This window comes from Maniola jurtina, chromosome 13, assembly GCF_905333055.1.
Source record: "Maniola jurtina chromosome 13, ilManJurt1.1, whole genome shotgun sequence".
Lineage (NCBI taxonomy): Eukaryota > Metazoa > Arthropoda > Insecta > Lepidoptera > Nymphalidae > Maniola > Maniola jurtina.
The window spans coordinates 14617910-14624227 of record NC_060041.1 but is presented as its reverse complement, the minus strand read 5'-3'; the positions used below and the strand labels follow the sequence as shown (position 1 = coordinate 14624227).

At 37.4% G+C, this 6318-nt stretch overlaps 1 long non-coding RNA gene across 1 annotated transcript; it reads left to right on the top strand.

The window, feature by feature from the left end:
• Nucleotides 1-1718: 1718 nt before the first annotated feature.
• On the top strand, nt 1719-6311 carry LOC123871194. The gene is made up of 2 exons (XR_006797233.1): nt 1719-4884; nt 4918-6311. It is a non-coding gene; the product is annotated as an uncharacterized LOC123871194 (long non-coding RNA).
• The last annotated feature ends 7 nt before the right edge of the window (nt 6312-6318 follow it).

Sequence of the window (6318 nt, the reverse complement as noted above, 5' to 3'; positions counted from 1 at the left end):
TTCCAAATTTCCCCTGCCGCCCCGGGAATAGATCCCGGAACCTCCCACTAAGACCATAGTGCTCACCACTACGCTAGGGAGGTCGTGAAGACATGCGGATGCCAGTACGACCATCAGATTGTCGCAAACTTGATGCATTGGATCGTCGTGCTAGAAGACTCATTGGTGCCGAAGCTCCGGTCAATTGTAAACTTCACAAAGTTCGGAAAATTTGCATCAGCACAAAGCTGCCTTGGCTATTGCTCCTCCAATTCATTTTATATTCAATGGGTTAAAGGTGGATGCGACGGGTCTGCCCGCGAAATTCAAATTCAATTTGGTTTTTTGCAATATGTAAACTAATACGACAACGTAGACTTATGACATTTTAATTGCGCCAATGACAGTACCACCCTCACAGGTTTATATAAAAACTAGCTGCTGCCCGCGACTTCGTTCGCGTGGATGTAGTTTTTTAAAAATCCCGTGGGAACTCTTTGATTTTCCGAGATAAAAAGTAGCTTATGTGCTAATCCAGAGTATAATCTATCTCCATTCTAAATTTCTGCCCAATCCGTCCAGTAGTTTTAGCGTGAAGGAGTAACAAAAAAAACACACACACACACACACACAAACTTTCGCCTTTATAATATTAATGTGATCTTTACTTGAAAGGATCCAATTTAAATAAATCTAATTTAAAATCTTTACTTCAAAGGGTCTACTTAAACTACCTACTATGAAGAAAACGTTTCAAAGACGGATTTTACGTCTGTTTATTATTCTAAAGGCAAATAAAAGGCGTATACTAAAACATAGAGTTTATTCGCTTATAGTTACAGCTGTAAGGCATTCGCAAGGCTGGACTTTGTACTATAACAATATTGATGATACCTGCTTCTCACACGCGCCCGCCGCGGCGAGGGTACATGCGGAACACATGTGGCTATGTGACAGACGACAGACTCAACAGTTGCGCGTGTGAGTTGCAAGGATAGAGAAGTCACCCTAGCGCTCTTCATACAAACGTAGTTTGGTGCTCAATTGAATATTAACCGATCAAAGATAGCATAATTTTGTAGACACGTTCTTGAAACTAATCTGTCTGTGGTTGGCTAGATTTACATAATACATAAATAACTTATTTAACGGCATCTGGAAAACCAACGACACACAAGTACCCACTTCATAGTTTCTAGAACGTGTCTAAGAATTAATATTCATAGAATTTGAGTGATTGGTATTCATATGAGAGCCGTACTACGTTTGTTTGCAGAGCACCACGAATAAACTCCTCTTAAGTTTAATGTCAGGACATACTCGTACAGAATTGACCGCAAAATGTTTCTTGTATGGCACCATAGAAATATGAAACCCTAGCTGATGCCCGAGACATCGATCCCGTGGATATAGGGTTTTGAAATCACGTGGAAACTCTTCAATTTTCCGGGATAAAAAGTAGCCTATGTGTTAATTTAGGGTATAATCTATCTCCATTTTAATTTCAGCTAAATGCGTTTTTTCCGTAGTTTTTGCGTGAAAGAGTAACATACACATAAACTTTTTTTTCTCTCTCGTCTGGCTTTACACTGATTAGCCAATGTCAAGTTTGTAGTTATTTACAAGTTAGGGAAACTATAAGTATGGACTTCGTCTGTGACGGCGCCCGCTGACATACACGCGGCGCCCCTTTAGAGCGCTTCCCAGTCAGTTCCACCACCAATAAACACCAGCAGAACACAAAAACCGGCCACTTCTAACAAAAAAAACACTCCAAAGAATCACAACACGCGCGCCAGCAAACGCCACCACAGACGAAGTCCCACATAAACTTTTGCTTTTATAATATTGAGTGTGATTAGTGTAATGCAGTAGAGGTCAGCGTATAAACACTTTCATAAGAAAAAGATAAATTAAATATTGAGCTTGCCTTTAAATTGTCTGAAGACCCGCACTTGGTGGTGCACTGCGGCCAACCCTTTCTAATTGTAAAGGTGCTCAGTAGTGAACGGCGATGGGTTCATGATGATGACGAATTTAAATTGAGTGGTCAAAAACTGTGGAGTTCCAACGTGTTCGTGACCATTTTAGATTATGAGATTAAAAAAAAAAAAAAAAAGAATATTAGCCATGCTAATCATTAATAATACTCCCCTTTCCTCTCCAATTAAGCGTAAAGCTTGTGTCAGGAGTGGGTACGACAATAGTGCAACGGGTGGGATTTGAACTGCCCCGACCTTTCGGAATTCAGTCCGCTCCTCAACCGTTGAGCTATCGAGGCTCTATTGCGTGACAGTTTCTGATTTACAATTCTATTGAACTCTATTTAAATTAGATAAGGTCGATATTTAACTACTGTTACATTTTATACTACCTATACTATACATTAATTATAAACATAATATTATTCAGTAAATAATCAGTGACGGTCAAGTCTGTACGACTACGATATTCTAAGTACATAACAATAATCTCGTGAAACATTTTCAGTGACATGGTAAGCCGTGAGAGGTCGTGATATGTAGTAATTATTGTTCGAGTGCAATACAATACAACTATATGAAATGTTTAACAAATCTAATATCTAACACAGAGTAGGCCTAGTATGAGTCTGAACATTTTGACAACGTTACTAAGTTCGAGTATCGAAGCATTCTTATGTCAAATTAAAATGGACCTACGCTTCCTTTTATAAGGTACAAAATCGTGCATAATCTACGCGAACGCCTCAATTTCACTCGACCAGTGACTGTGGGTGTAGGTAAATTTTATACACTTTAAATTGACCTAAAGCTTCACTACTATAGACTTTGAGCTACGATACTCGAAATTTATCAGCGTTGTCGAGACGTTCAAATTCGTACTAGTCTCGCTTTTCTTCTAGTGCTCTCTAAACACGAGATAAGTACCTTTTTAGTATGGCCGCCGAGTCTGTCGCGCCTAGCCTGTCTAAGGATGCTTGTTCACTAAAGCGGGGCGGCGCGGTGTCAATCGATCAACCAGATTTTTGAGAGATGACGTATTAATTTTATTACATCCTCTCTCAATGAAATCTGACTGGTTGCTACACACATCTCCGCTCCAATTAACAAGCAACCTTGGGTAAGATCTATACAGCGCACTTTGACTAATCTGATATTTTAAAGAGGCGCTTTTACAGATGACTTATAAGCCAGCCCCATCATTACACACAAAATTAATATCAAACTACGATTAAATCTCAAACTATAATGATTTAATTAAAATTCAGTTCACATGCTCTGTTTCTCACAAATTATTGTTGCGAACACATGCCAATAGCAAGGGAACATTACATAGACATAAAATGAGACAGATTTATAGTTTTTACTCTGTCTAAGTCTGAGCAAAATAAAAGTGCGCTCTATAGATAGATCTCAGCCCACTCTTCACAGTAAATGGCAGTTGACGTTAACTTACTCTATCGCCTCAGAAGTGTAACTTTAGAGCAGAACAAACTAGAAGATTGGCGAAAACTTTAACATAAACAATTTAGGCAGGATTTAAATTACAGAATAGAAACAAATAATTTCCCTTCTCTACAAACGCAACTGAGCTTTTATCTCGACTGCCTGCCCTCTAAAGAGGAGCGGAGATGGGTTCAGTAAATCAAACAATTTTATAATCCTGTCGAATCGTGACACACATCTCTAACTTTTCGCAGTTAAATGCGTCTTAAGAAATTAAATAGCATTTGCTGTAACAGTGAAGGAAAACATCGTGAGGAAACCTGCATGTCTGAGAGTTCTCCATGATGTTCTCAAAGATGCGTTAAGTCTGCCGATCTGCACTTGGTGGACAAAAATTTGAATGATGACACTTCCGCTCCGCGTCGCTCGTCTCTGCTCCAATGGACAGATAGCCTTACTATTGACTAAACGCAGAGTTAGCACAAGATAAGTCATAGTTAATCCTCCACCAAATATAATTTTATTATTACTACATAAAAGGCATCAAAACAAAAATTTTGCGACCTGCTTGTGGACTAACCTATTAGGGACACAAAGTCAAATATTCCCTGCGGCAAGACTAAAGCCTTGGTCACACAATGCGAGACGGCGGCAAAGACAATACGGACTTTGACGTTGTTATGATGATGATGAAGTACTTTTATTCCCTCGTGGAATTTAGGGCTACAGCAGTTATTTTCTACGTCTCCCTGTCTTTGGTTACTGCTTTGACATGGTTCCACGAGAGCCTCACTATTTTAAGGTCTACTTCAATGAGCATACACTTTTAAGTATTTAAAGCCGTACTGATGATACCGTGTCGCGTTGTCTTTGACCAAACCTCAAATGTTGATACATAACTTTTGTGCTGAAACCATACATTCATGTAGCTACACTAGGCGATATACACAGATCTTTTACAGTATTATTTACAATTACAACTATAAAATATTATAATTTATAATCTACATAAATATAGAAATGATTGAGCCATAACGACAAAATCAAATTCGTAAATTATGGCGCGTCTTCACACTAGATTTAACCACATACAAGCGTAGTATTTCCGAAAATACTATTGCTCTACAAAATGTAGGGTAGACCAACCCCCTAACTTCTTATTCATAAAGAAATTAAACTGTAGCCTTGGGTTGAAATCTATAGAGCGCACTTTGGTTTTGCTTAGAATTAAGTTTCAATTAAAACGAGACAGATTTATGCCAGCAGTATAACGCTGTCTTGTTGTAACAGTGTCTTAAGTGTGAGCAAAGTCAAAGTGCGCTTTATATAATTTCACTGTTTGAGCCGGCGCCGGCGGCGCGGCGGCGCGGCGCAAGTATGACGAGGCGCAGCGCAGAACACTTTTTATCGCCAATCCATTTTCGAATTTGCTAACGTTAATTTAAATCGAAAATCAATTGACAAAATCGACTAGTAGGTATATCTGAGGTAGGTATGTATTCTTGTCTAGGTAGTTAGACTTTCTTCTTTACTCTCGGCGATAGTATAGTTGTGTTAATTGGTTTTCGATATTACGAGTTTATCAATGTTCGTAAAGATGATAAAAGTTTGGCAGTAAAAATACTTTCCTCTGCGCATCGCCAACTTTGCAGAGACCGTTAGAGCGCGGACACGAAAGACTTTATTATTTAAATGAGTAAAGCAAAATTATATAATTACGCGTGTATCCAATTTATATTAAGTTAACTTATCATTTACTGATTATTATCATTATTATTTAAAATGTAATATTATAAAGCATTTTTGGTCGGTTCTGTTTTGTTTATTGTTTCACGGAGGTAGAAGGAATTTTTTAATAGTTAAAATATAATAATATTTACATTCTTTATCAAATAAATAAATAAATGACTTGTGTAGCTCGTGGCTGTAAAGAAACGAATCGAAACGAAGCGGCGCTAATCATCCGTCCCACTCGCACAGTATACACAGGTAATGTGAGTGATTGAGAGGTAATGGTTAACGCCGCCATTTGTCGTTTCGTTATTGACGCGAGTTAGACAACATAACAATGAAATAATAAATATTAATACCACCCCCGACAACAATAATATAATAATAACATTTTATATTTTACTTAGTTAAGTGTTCATCCGGTTGAACAAGAAAGCTAATCAAAATGGAGAGGTCAGCATGCTTCCGTGGCAAGCATTGTTTAAGGACGGCCATTACATGTCACTTAGATTTAGATTAAGGCTGAGATCTATAGAGCACACTTTGACTTTGCTTAGACTTAAGATGCTGTTAAAACGAGACAGCGTTATACCGCTATCTCGTTTTAACTGAAACTTAAGTCTAAGTAAAGTCAAAGTGCGCTCTATAGATTTCAACATGAGATCTTTTAGAGTATACTTTGACTTTAAGCCTTCAGAGAATGTTAAGATGTTTAACTCTAAGAAAGTATGAACAAAGTGTGCTCTAGCCAGAAACTCATGGAATAAGAGCCAGCGCGTGCCAGACCTTCGTTATTTTATAAAAGCTGAAAGTTTATCTGCATATTGTCCCCAACACATGGAGGAACGATCAGCGACTATGAAGTTTGGATCATGTTGGCTTTCAAGGATACCTCTAAATTAGTATGCTATTTCTTGGCTTCCTGTACATTTTATTGTCAAACAGAGAAAAGCATGATGGACAGTTTATTATGTACTTTCCAAACTATATATAGACTTTAATATGATCTTATATTAACATAATATAAGAAATATATTATGATACACTTACAAGAGCATTTTAAATTTAAAAATAAATACACATAAAATCACATAACCTTATTGTTAGAATCAGTTTTAACTGATATTTACTTACTTGATATTTCACGTATTATAAGATAATATTATTACAGAAAACTTTT